The following is a 9,734-nucleotide window of genomic DNA, read 5'->3' as shown; positions in this document are numbered from 1 at the left end:
GTCGTTGATAAAGATGTTGAATAAGACCGGGCCCAAGACAGAACCCTGTGGCACCCCACTAGTCACTCTTCTCCAGGATGAAGAGGAACCATTGATGAGCACCCTTTGGGTTCGGTCAGTCAGCCAGTTACAAATCCACTGAGTGGTAGCATTTTACCAGCTTCTTTACAAGAATATCATGGGGCACCTTGTCGAATGCCTTGCTGAAATCAAGGTAGGCTACATCCACTGCGTTCCCTTCATTTCGTTGCAGGTCTCACTTGAGGACAGGACAGAGCTGGTGTCAGAGGCTGACACTAGCAGCGAGTCAGGTGAGATATCTGTGGAGGCCGAGAGACTACTGTTAATGGAGAAATCCGAGGGCTCCATTGGACAAAAAAACAAGGACACTAGCCAGGAATACCAGAGCAAAACAGCAGCCAGTAGGCTTGGTCTTTATTGAAGACTGTTGCGACAGGACTCCCACCTGCCACCAGGTGAAACAAAATGGAAGCCCTGAACAAAAGAAGACCCCCAACTTTTATTAGTTACTAATCCCCCAAACTACACCCCTAAAACTACATCATTGATACATCACAAAAAGGAGGGGTTGAGGGAGGAGTTGTGGTGGTAACATGAGTGTCCTGTCACCTGGCTGGTTCCTCCTTTCCCCCTCCCCATGAGTATTTTCCAGGGGACAAAGGGGAGTTTGCAGTTTCCTGCCCCCAAAGGGAAGAGCTGATCATTGTCCTTTGTTCCAGTCCGTGCTGAATCCACTCCTATATGCAAGTTCTTTGTGACCTTGGTGGTCTTCTGTCTAGGACCATCAGGGTTGGTATAGCAACTGGGCAGGGCTCCTGTGTATGTGCTGGTATGCTCAAGGGACTATGGCTGCCCTGTATTAAACCTTCCCCATTTTGTAGTCCTTCCTTCTTGGAGTAAAATAAAAGTGGAACGGTGCAGATCCGATGTATGGTTGATTTTCTATGAATTTATAACAGAAGCGTAGCGTATGTTGTGGGTGGGTATCGAGTTTGTACAAACTGAATGATTGGGGGGGCGGGTTTTCCTGCGACACTACTAAGGGAGATACAACTGATGGACGCCACCGGGCCCCTCCAGCAACTCACAATCGGACACAGCCTGTTGAAGCCCTTTGCATGCAACCGGCAGGAATCTACAGACACATTTCATAACTATAGAAAGCAGAGAGAGACAGAGAAGCATTTGCAGGCTATCTTGGTCAGTGCTGCTGAAAGTGCAGCAACTTCGGGCTCAAACGCTTTCCATTCCAGCTGGCCATTACATGACATCCGTAACTAAAAAACAGTGCTTGTGCTTACATTTTTCTTCCAGCCTCCTAATCCCTTTTCTTCCTGTGTCATGTCTAGATTGTTAGCCTGAGAACAGGGAGTGCCTGAGAGCCTTTTTTCAACAGAGAGGTAAAAAAAAGGGGGGGGGGCTTAAACTTTGAAAAAGCTTTTGCAGGTGACTGGTTTTGTTTTGTTTTGTTTTTAAAATAATTTTTATTGAATGGTTTTATGTTACAAAAAACAATACAGCCATACTACCACTAAATATAATTTAAAAATTACATACATCGATATTTCTGTTTCAGTGTATCTGAAGAAGTGTGCATGCACACGAAAGCTCATACCAAGAACTAACTTAGTTGGTCTTTAAGGTGCTACTGGAAGGAATTTTTTATTTTGACATCGATATTTAGTTTGTTATGGGCTGTCTTATTTCTTATTTTGTTTTGCTTTTTAAAGCAAACAAATGTGGGCTCCAACATGATCAGCCTTTGCAGCTGCATGCAGGCCCAGCCCAACTATTAGGCAAAATGGCAGCCTCAGGTGGCAGATGGGTGGGAAGCAACACTGAGTTTATTTGGAGACAGAGATGCCTCCTTCAGCCTCACTGAGATAGTCTGCTGCTTTTGGATTTGGTGCAATATGTGATCCCATCATCAGATTTGAAGATTCAGCTGTCCTGTCAGGTTAGCTTCTGTATGTGGAAGCAAAATGTCTTGAACTGCCCTTGGCTGCATCTCTATCTTCCTATATACATAAAAATGTAAGGTTGTCGTCGCCCAGCCCCCATTGGATGTTTGGTAGTGCTGCACCACAGTCCTGGATTTCTGTGAAGGAATGGGGTTGGAAAGGTGAAAAGCAAGCTTAGTAGTTGCATGAGGTGAGAAGGGGAAGCTCTAGAGGGTTAATGGGGGTGGCAGTGGGGTTGGTGGGCAGAATGAGCAGGGGCACAGCCCCTAGTAATGGTATTAGGAGTGATATGGTGGCAGTTGCATAAACTTTTGGATCAACGCTAAACATAAGTAAGGTCCCCCTCATTTTGGTTCCGGGAAAAACACACCTTTTGCTCCCAGGCTGTCGATGAACTACAATGATGATCTATGAATGTGACTTCATAGAATCATAGAGTTGGAAGGGACCCTAAGGCTTTAGTCCAGCCCCCTGAAATGCAGGAATATTCAGCTGTCCCAGATGGGGATCAAACCTGCCACCTTGCCATTGTCAGCACCACACTCTTAACCAACTGTGCTATCCGGGCTGACTTTTTCTGCACGATATTTCTTTTTTTTTCCAATTTGTATAAATAATTTTTATTAATTTTCCAACATACATTTATAATATCCAATCTAAATTTATCACATATTTTCTCCTTTGAACTTCCTTCAGCCTCTCTAACAATCATCCATTATGCAATTTTTCAGTTACACATTTCCTAATTTTTATATTGCAATTTACATACCTTCACCCTCTTATTTTTCTCCAACACAATATTCCTCATTCACAGAGCTTCTTGAAATCCCACTAGCGTTGTTTGCTCATCACATATACATTTCAAATAATCTGAAAATTTTCCCCAATCTTGGATGAACTTTTGGTCTCTTAACTCTTAACACACTCTTAACCAACTGTGCTATCCGGGCTGACGTTTTCTGCATGATATTTCTACTGCTGCTGTTGGGGATTGCTTTGTGCATTGATTGATTTATTTTTAATATTTTTATTGGATTTTATAATTTGATTAAGCTAAAACGATGAACAATAAGTAAGGCATAATTGTGCATTATTGAAACGAATTGCATATGTTTTTCTGCAAATGCGTTTGTATTCTAATGTTTGCCCCGTTCTCTGTTTACTTATTTATTCCCCACCTGCATAAAGTTGTGAACGTAAATTACGGGCCCGCTGTATTTGTGGTACATTTTCTGATGGTTTCCGTTGGCTCTGAGCAATCATGGTGGCGGCCACCAGGTGGCGCTTGAGCTTTGTTTATTTACAAACACTGTATGTAGTTGGTGGTTGGTAGGGTTTCTGGCGTAACTTCTTATTTTAGTCATTATTATTTAAAGGTAAAGGAACCCCTGACCGTTAGGTCCAGTCGTGGCCAACTCTGGGGTTGCGGTGCTCATCTTGCTTTATTGGCTGAGGGAGCCAGCAGAGCTTCTGGGTCATGTGGCCAGCATGACTAAGCCGCTTCTGGCGAACCAGAGCAGTGCACGGAAACGCCGTTTACCTTCCCGCCAGAGTGGTACCTATTTATCTACTTGCACTTTGATGTGTTTTCGAACTGCTAAGTGGGCAGGAGCAGGGACTGAAAAACGGGTGCTCACCCTGTCGCGGGGATTCGAACCGCCAACCTTCTGATCATCAAGCCCTAGGCTCTGTGGTTTAACCCACAGCGCCACCCGCGTAAATTATTATTTACGTGTACGCAAATGCTTTACGCTCGCTTCGCTCTAAAGACAACATACGAACGCTGCAAACTGTAAACCTGCCCTTGCAAATTCTCACTTCTTAAGAGAGGAGTGGGTGAGATTTAAAAAGCAGAGGCAAAGTGCCAAAAAACCAAAAATAAACAGCAGCACAAGATGAAAACAACCTTTTTTGCACAGCTCCACTTTCTCTGGGGGGTCACGGTGGCCTCTTGTTCTTGAAACACAGGAGTTGGAATGGCAGCTGTTTTCCTTGGAATTTTGGGTTATTTTTAGGTTGTGCCTAACGCATGGAGAAGGCGTGAGGTTCGCTCTTCCTGCTGGCTGCAATGTTGCTGCAGACTCTCGCCTCTGCTCTTCCCACTGGGCTGAGGGGGGGGGAAGGGCCCCCTGTCCATCCCTTGCTGAGTAACCAAAATGATCAAGGGGTGGAGCGACTCCCCATGGCGAAAGAAAGCCAGGCTGCATTGTTTGGGACTTTTCAGTTTGGAGAAAAAGAGAGCAAGGGCTTGTACTTTCTCCCACTCTTTCCAGGTACATTCTGCACTTTAAAGCTCCATGTCTAACCCCCCCTCTTTTTTTTAGTCCACAGTTTTCCCTGCAAAAACCCACTGTTTAAAGCCAAATTGGAGCAAATGAAAAACCTGAATTGATGTTTGCTCTGATGATGATGACAGTGGTATCTCTGGATGCAAACAGGATCCATTCTGGAGCCCTGTTCGCATCCTGAGTAGAATGCGCCGCTTCTGCGCATGCACGTGATGTCATTTTGAGTATTTGCGCATGCATTTTGAGTATTCTACCAACAGGGAACCTATGTAAGGACTCTATATGGGCTCTGGGATACCCCATAAGGGGGAAAAGGGCAGCTTTTTGTTTACAACATCTGCAAGACAACGGAGGTGTAATAAACGAAAATCTGCCCTTATTCCCTTATGGGGGACACAAGAACCCTCATAGAGTCCTTTGTAGGTTCTCCATCGGTCGGAGGAAAAAAGAAACAGAGGCCAACCAGAGAATATTGAGAAGCAAAGCAACTAGTAAGCCTGATCTTTATTGAAGTGTTGCAACAGGGTGCTCTCCTCACACGCAGGAAAGGAGGAGGACCCAGAACCAAGGTGTGTCCGCCCTTATATAGATATTTTAAATTGCCCACCTTGGAGTCCAAAACCACCCCCCAGATACATCATACCTACATCACAGAAAGGGCGGGCTAAGGCAGAAATCTGAGTGGGTTGTTTACCTCCTGTCTGGCAGGTTACCTCTTAATGCTTACTTGATTGGATACCCTGGGGAGCCTGACCAGTCTTTTGTAATGATAAGTACTTAGTTCCTGAGCCAAGTCACCGGCTCACCCTCTTCATACACAGACATACCCTTAAGACAGGATTTATGAAGGAAAAGACAATGGAAAGGCCCCTCCATTTGACCTTGCAGAGAAAACACCTGCTCAGCCTGGGAGTCAAAATGGCTCCATGGCTGCTCTCCTGTGCAGCTTCAGACACGTGGCCTATATATCTATGTACGTGTTTGTTTGGTACATTTATGAACCTTTATTATATACATAAGACCTTAATTTATTTACAGTGGTGCCCCGCAAGACGAATGCCTCGCAAGACAGAAAACCCGCTAGACGAAAGGGTTTTCCGTTTTGGAGGCGCTTCGCAAAACGAATTTCCCTATGGGCTTGCTTCGCAAGACAAAAGCCCATAGGGAAATCTCCGGGACAGCGGGGAAGCGCAGCGCGTCTTCCCCACTGTCCTCGGACCTCCTCCGAAGCCTGGCTGCTCCGAAGGCTGGCGGCGGGAGGAGGTCTCTCCGCCCCACTGCCAGCCTTCGGAAGGCTGCTCCGAAGCCTGGCGGTGGGGCGGAGAGACCTTCTCCCCGCGCCAGCCTTCGGATGGCTGTCCTGAAGACTTGCGGTGGGAGGAGGGTTTTCCTTCCCACCGCCAACATTCAGAATGCTAAAATAAAAAAATTCCTTCCAGTAGCACCTTAAAGACTTTAAGGTGCTACTGGAAGGAATTTTTTTATTTTGACTATGGCAGACCAACACAGCTACCTATCTGTAATTCAGAATGCTGTTCTGAATGTTGGCGGTGGGGAGGAAAAACCCTCCTCCCACCGCAAGCCCCGGGAACAGAGGAGAAGCGCTGCGCCCCTTCCCCTCTGTTCCCGTACCTGTCCTGAAGGCTTGCGGTGGGGAGAAAAGCCCTTCTCCGCACCGCCAGCCTGGCAAGCGGTTTCCATAGGAACGCATTAATTGATTTTCAATGCATTCCTATGGGAAACCGTGCTTCGCAAGACGAAAAACTCGCAAGAAGAAAAAACTTGCGGAACGAATTAATTTCGTCTTGCGAGGCACCACTGTATTTCAGAGATTTTCAGAGTTTCCTTCTCCTAGACGGGCTCCCTTCCCAGGTTGATGAGCCCCATGGCCCCTCACTTCCCTCTCCAGTGTTGTAAACAAAAATTGCCCTTTTCCCTTATGGGGTATCCAAGAGCCCATATAGAGTCCTTACATAGGTTCCCTATTGGTAGGAGAAAATAACAGAGGCCAACCAGAGAATATTGAGAAGCAAAGCAGCCAGTAAGCCTGATCTTTATTGATCTGTTGCAACAGGGTGCTCCCCTCACCTGCAGGAGAGAGGAGGAACCCAGAAAAGTGGCGCGCAAGGCCTTATAAATACTTTTGAAATTGCCACCCTGTAGATCAAGACCACCCCCAGAAACATCATACATACATCACAGAAGGGGTGTAACCTAAGACCACCCCTCAGATACATCACACCTTCACACAAAAAAGCTGTCTAAAACAGAACATTTGCATGTTGTTTTTCTCCTGTCGTTGTTTATCTCCTGTCTTGCAGGTTACTTGATTGGATTGCCTGGGTAGCCTGGCCAGTCTTTTGTAGTGATAAATACTTCGTTCCTGGGCCATGTCACAGGCTCACACCCTATTCAAACACAAGACATATCCTTAAGACAGGATTTGTGAAGGAAAAGACAATGGGGAGGCTTTTCCATTTTGACCTTGCAGAGAAAACATTTGCTCAGTTTAGGAATCAAAATGGTTCCAGGTTGGTCTTCCTGTGGTGATCTATCGCTCCCCTCACCTGGTTTAGCCAGCCTGCTGAAGCCGTTCTCCAGGTGTGGCCACTGTTTGTTGCATGCTGACAGCTTCTAGGAGCCACAGGTGAGAGCTGAATCCAGGGTGGGGGCCAAAGGAGGACAGACTATCCCAGAAGGAGCCCATGTCCCACAGCAAAGCTACCGTCCCCTCCCCTAGCAATTATACAATTCTGATTCCACGGGGAAGATTTTGGGTTTTTGACCTGCAGGGGGCGCTGGCTGCACAATAAGCCATTGCACCGGGTTTTTTGTCAAGCTAGGGAAGAGAATCCTAATTCTGGTTCTTTTTTTCTGAGGGTACGCATACCCCTAAACATTTTGGGAATCTTTGTACTTTTGTCTATTTACTTTCCCCGATCTGAACTATAAAATGGTGGTTTTCTCAAGTCAAAACGAGAGTACCCCTAAACACTTTTAAAAGAAAAAAAGCTCTGCCTAATTCCATTTATCTACAATTCCAGTCATGCACACACACACACATAAACACCATTTCTCTCCTGCACATGTCTTGCTTTGGAACAGAAAAATGATATCATAGTGCTATACCAGCTGCGCTGGCTCCCAGTGGAGTACAGGATCAGGTTCAAGGTGCTGGTTTTAACCTTTAAAACCCTATGTGGACTAGGACCCTCATACCTACAGGACCGCCTCTCCTGGTACGCCCCATGGAGGACCTTACGGTCTGCAAATAATAACACCTTGGAGATCCCGGGCCCCAGAGAGCCAGTGTGGTGTAGTGGTTAAGAGCGGTAGACTCGTAATCTGGTGAACTGGGTTCGCTTCCCGGCTCCTCCGCATGCAGCTGCTGGGTGACCTTGGGCCAGTCACACTTCTCCGAAGTCTCTCTGCCCCACTCACCTCACAGAGTGTTTGTTGTGGGGGAGGAAGGGAAAGGAGAATGTTAGCCGCTTTGAGACTCCTTCGGGTAGTGATAAAGCGGGATATCAAATCCAAACTCTTCTTCTTCAGAGAGATTAGGCTGGCCTCGGCCAAGGCCAGGGCCTTTTTGGGCTTGGCCCCGGCTTGGTGGAACGCTCTGCCACAAGAGATCAGGGCCCTGCAGGATTTGACATCTTTCCGCAGGGCCTGCAATATGGAGTTGTTCCACCAGGCCTTTGGTCAGGGCTCAGCCTGACTCCTCTTTTCTTTTTGTATAAGAACTAATATGAAAGAGGCCTCCCAGCATTCTCACAGGCCCATCCATATAAGAGCAGCGTAAACAGTTGGGCCGATGAGCAATTACTATTCCCAGCCCTAACCCTGTGGAAAGCCATCTAATTAGACCAGGGGTAGTCAAACTAAGGCCCGGGGGCCTGATCCGGCCCAATCGCCTTCTCAATCCGGCCCACAGATGGTCTGGGAATCAGCGTGTTTTTACATGAGTAGAATGTCCCCTTTTATTTAAAATGCAGCTCTGGGTTATTTGTGGGGCCTGCCTGGTGTTTTTACATTAATAGAATGCGTGCTTTTATTTAAAATGCATCTCTGGGTTATTTTGGGGGTGTAGGAATTCATTCCTTCACCCCCCCAAAAAAAATATATAGTCCGGCCCCCCACAAGGTCTGAGGGACAATGGACCGGCTCCCTGCTGAAAAGGTTTGCTGACCCCTGGATTGGACTTTAATTTGATTTGACCTGTTTTTAGGAGGTAATTTAATTATTATTTGATTTTTATACTCATGTTATAGATCAGCCGCCCTGAGTCAGACTTTGGCCGGGGAGGGCGGGATATAAATATAAGATTATCATCATCATCATCATCATCATCATCATCATCATCTCTGTTAGCAGGTGTGAGAGACTTCCAAGCCCCAGGCTCTGGCTGGAGGTAGGCTGGGGGGAGGGTGCCAGTTCCACGAGAACTTCAGAGCAGACTTTGCAAAGGCCCCATCTAGTCTCAGCAACCTCCAAGCATGGCCTGAGCACAGCATCCCATCCCTCCCCATGAGCCTCAACAACCTCAGCGGCAATCATTGTTGTCCTCCCCCCCTTCCCCATGGCTTCCTCCGTGAATTTGTCCAAACCCTTTTTCAGACTGTCCCAAGTTGCGGGTCGGTACATCTGGTTAGGAACCTAGGAAACTGCCTTACCTGGAGTTAGGCTGCTGTGGTTCAGATGGATTGTCTAAAAGCAGAGACATCACCTTGCCAACAAAGATTCCGTATAGTTAAAGCTATGGTTTTCCCAGTAGTGATGTATGGAAGTGAGAGCTGGACCATAAAGAAGGCTGATCTCCGAAGAATTTATGCTTTTGAATTCTGGTGCTGGAGGAGACTCTGGAGAGTCCCATGGACTGCAAGAAGATCAAACCTATCCATTCTGAAGGAAATCAGCCCTGAGTGCTCACTGGAAGGACAGATCCTGAAGCTGAGGCTCCAATACTTTGGCCACCTCATGAGAAGAGAAGACTCCCTGGAAAAGACCCTGATGTTGGGAAAGATGGAGAGCACAAGGAGAAGGGGAAGACAGAGGACGAGATGGTGGGACAGTGTTCTCAAAGCTACAAACATGAGTTTGACCAAACTGCGGGAGGCAGTGGAAGACAGGAGTGCCTGGCGTGCTCTGGTCCAGGGGGTCACAAAGAGGTGGACACGACTAAACAACAACAACATTATTATTCTATACTATTCTAATGATTGTTGAATGTTACTTTATTTGATGTAGATTGCTTATTTTAAAGCTGTTTTATTATCACCTTTTTGTATTGCATTAGATTGTTATAAGGTGTACATTCTTTGTTTCTTCGGCATGTAAACCGCCTTGAGTATTGTAAGCTAGAAAGGCAGTATACAAATTAAAAAGTGATGATGATGATGGGTGATGATAGCATTATTGTAAGGTTGCCAGACATCCCCGTTTCCCAGGGACAGTCCCCGGATTT

This window comes from Podarcis bocagei, assembly GCF_964188305.1.
Source record: "Podarcis bocagei genome assembly, chromosome: 7".
NCBI lineage: Eukaryota > Metazoa > Chordata > Lepidosauria > Squamata > Lacertidae > Podarcis > Podarcis bocagei.
Note: the sequence above shows the minus strand (reverse complement) of the source record.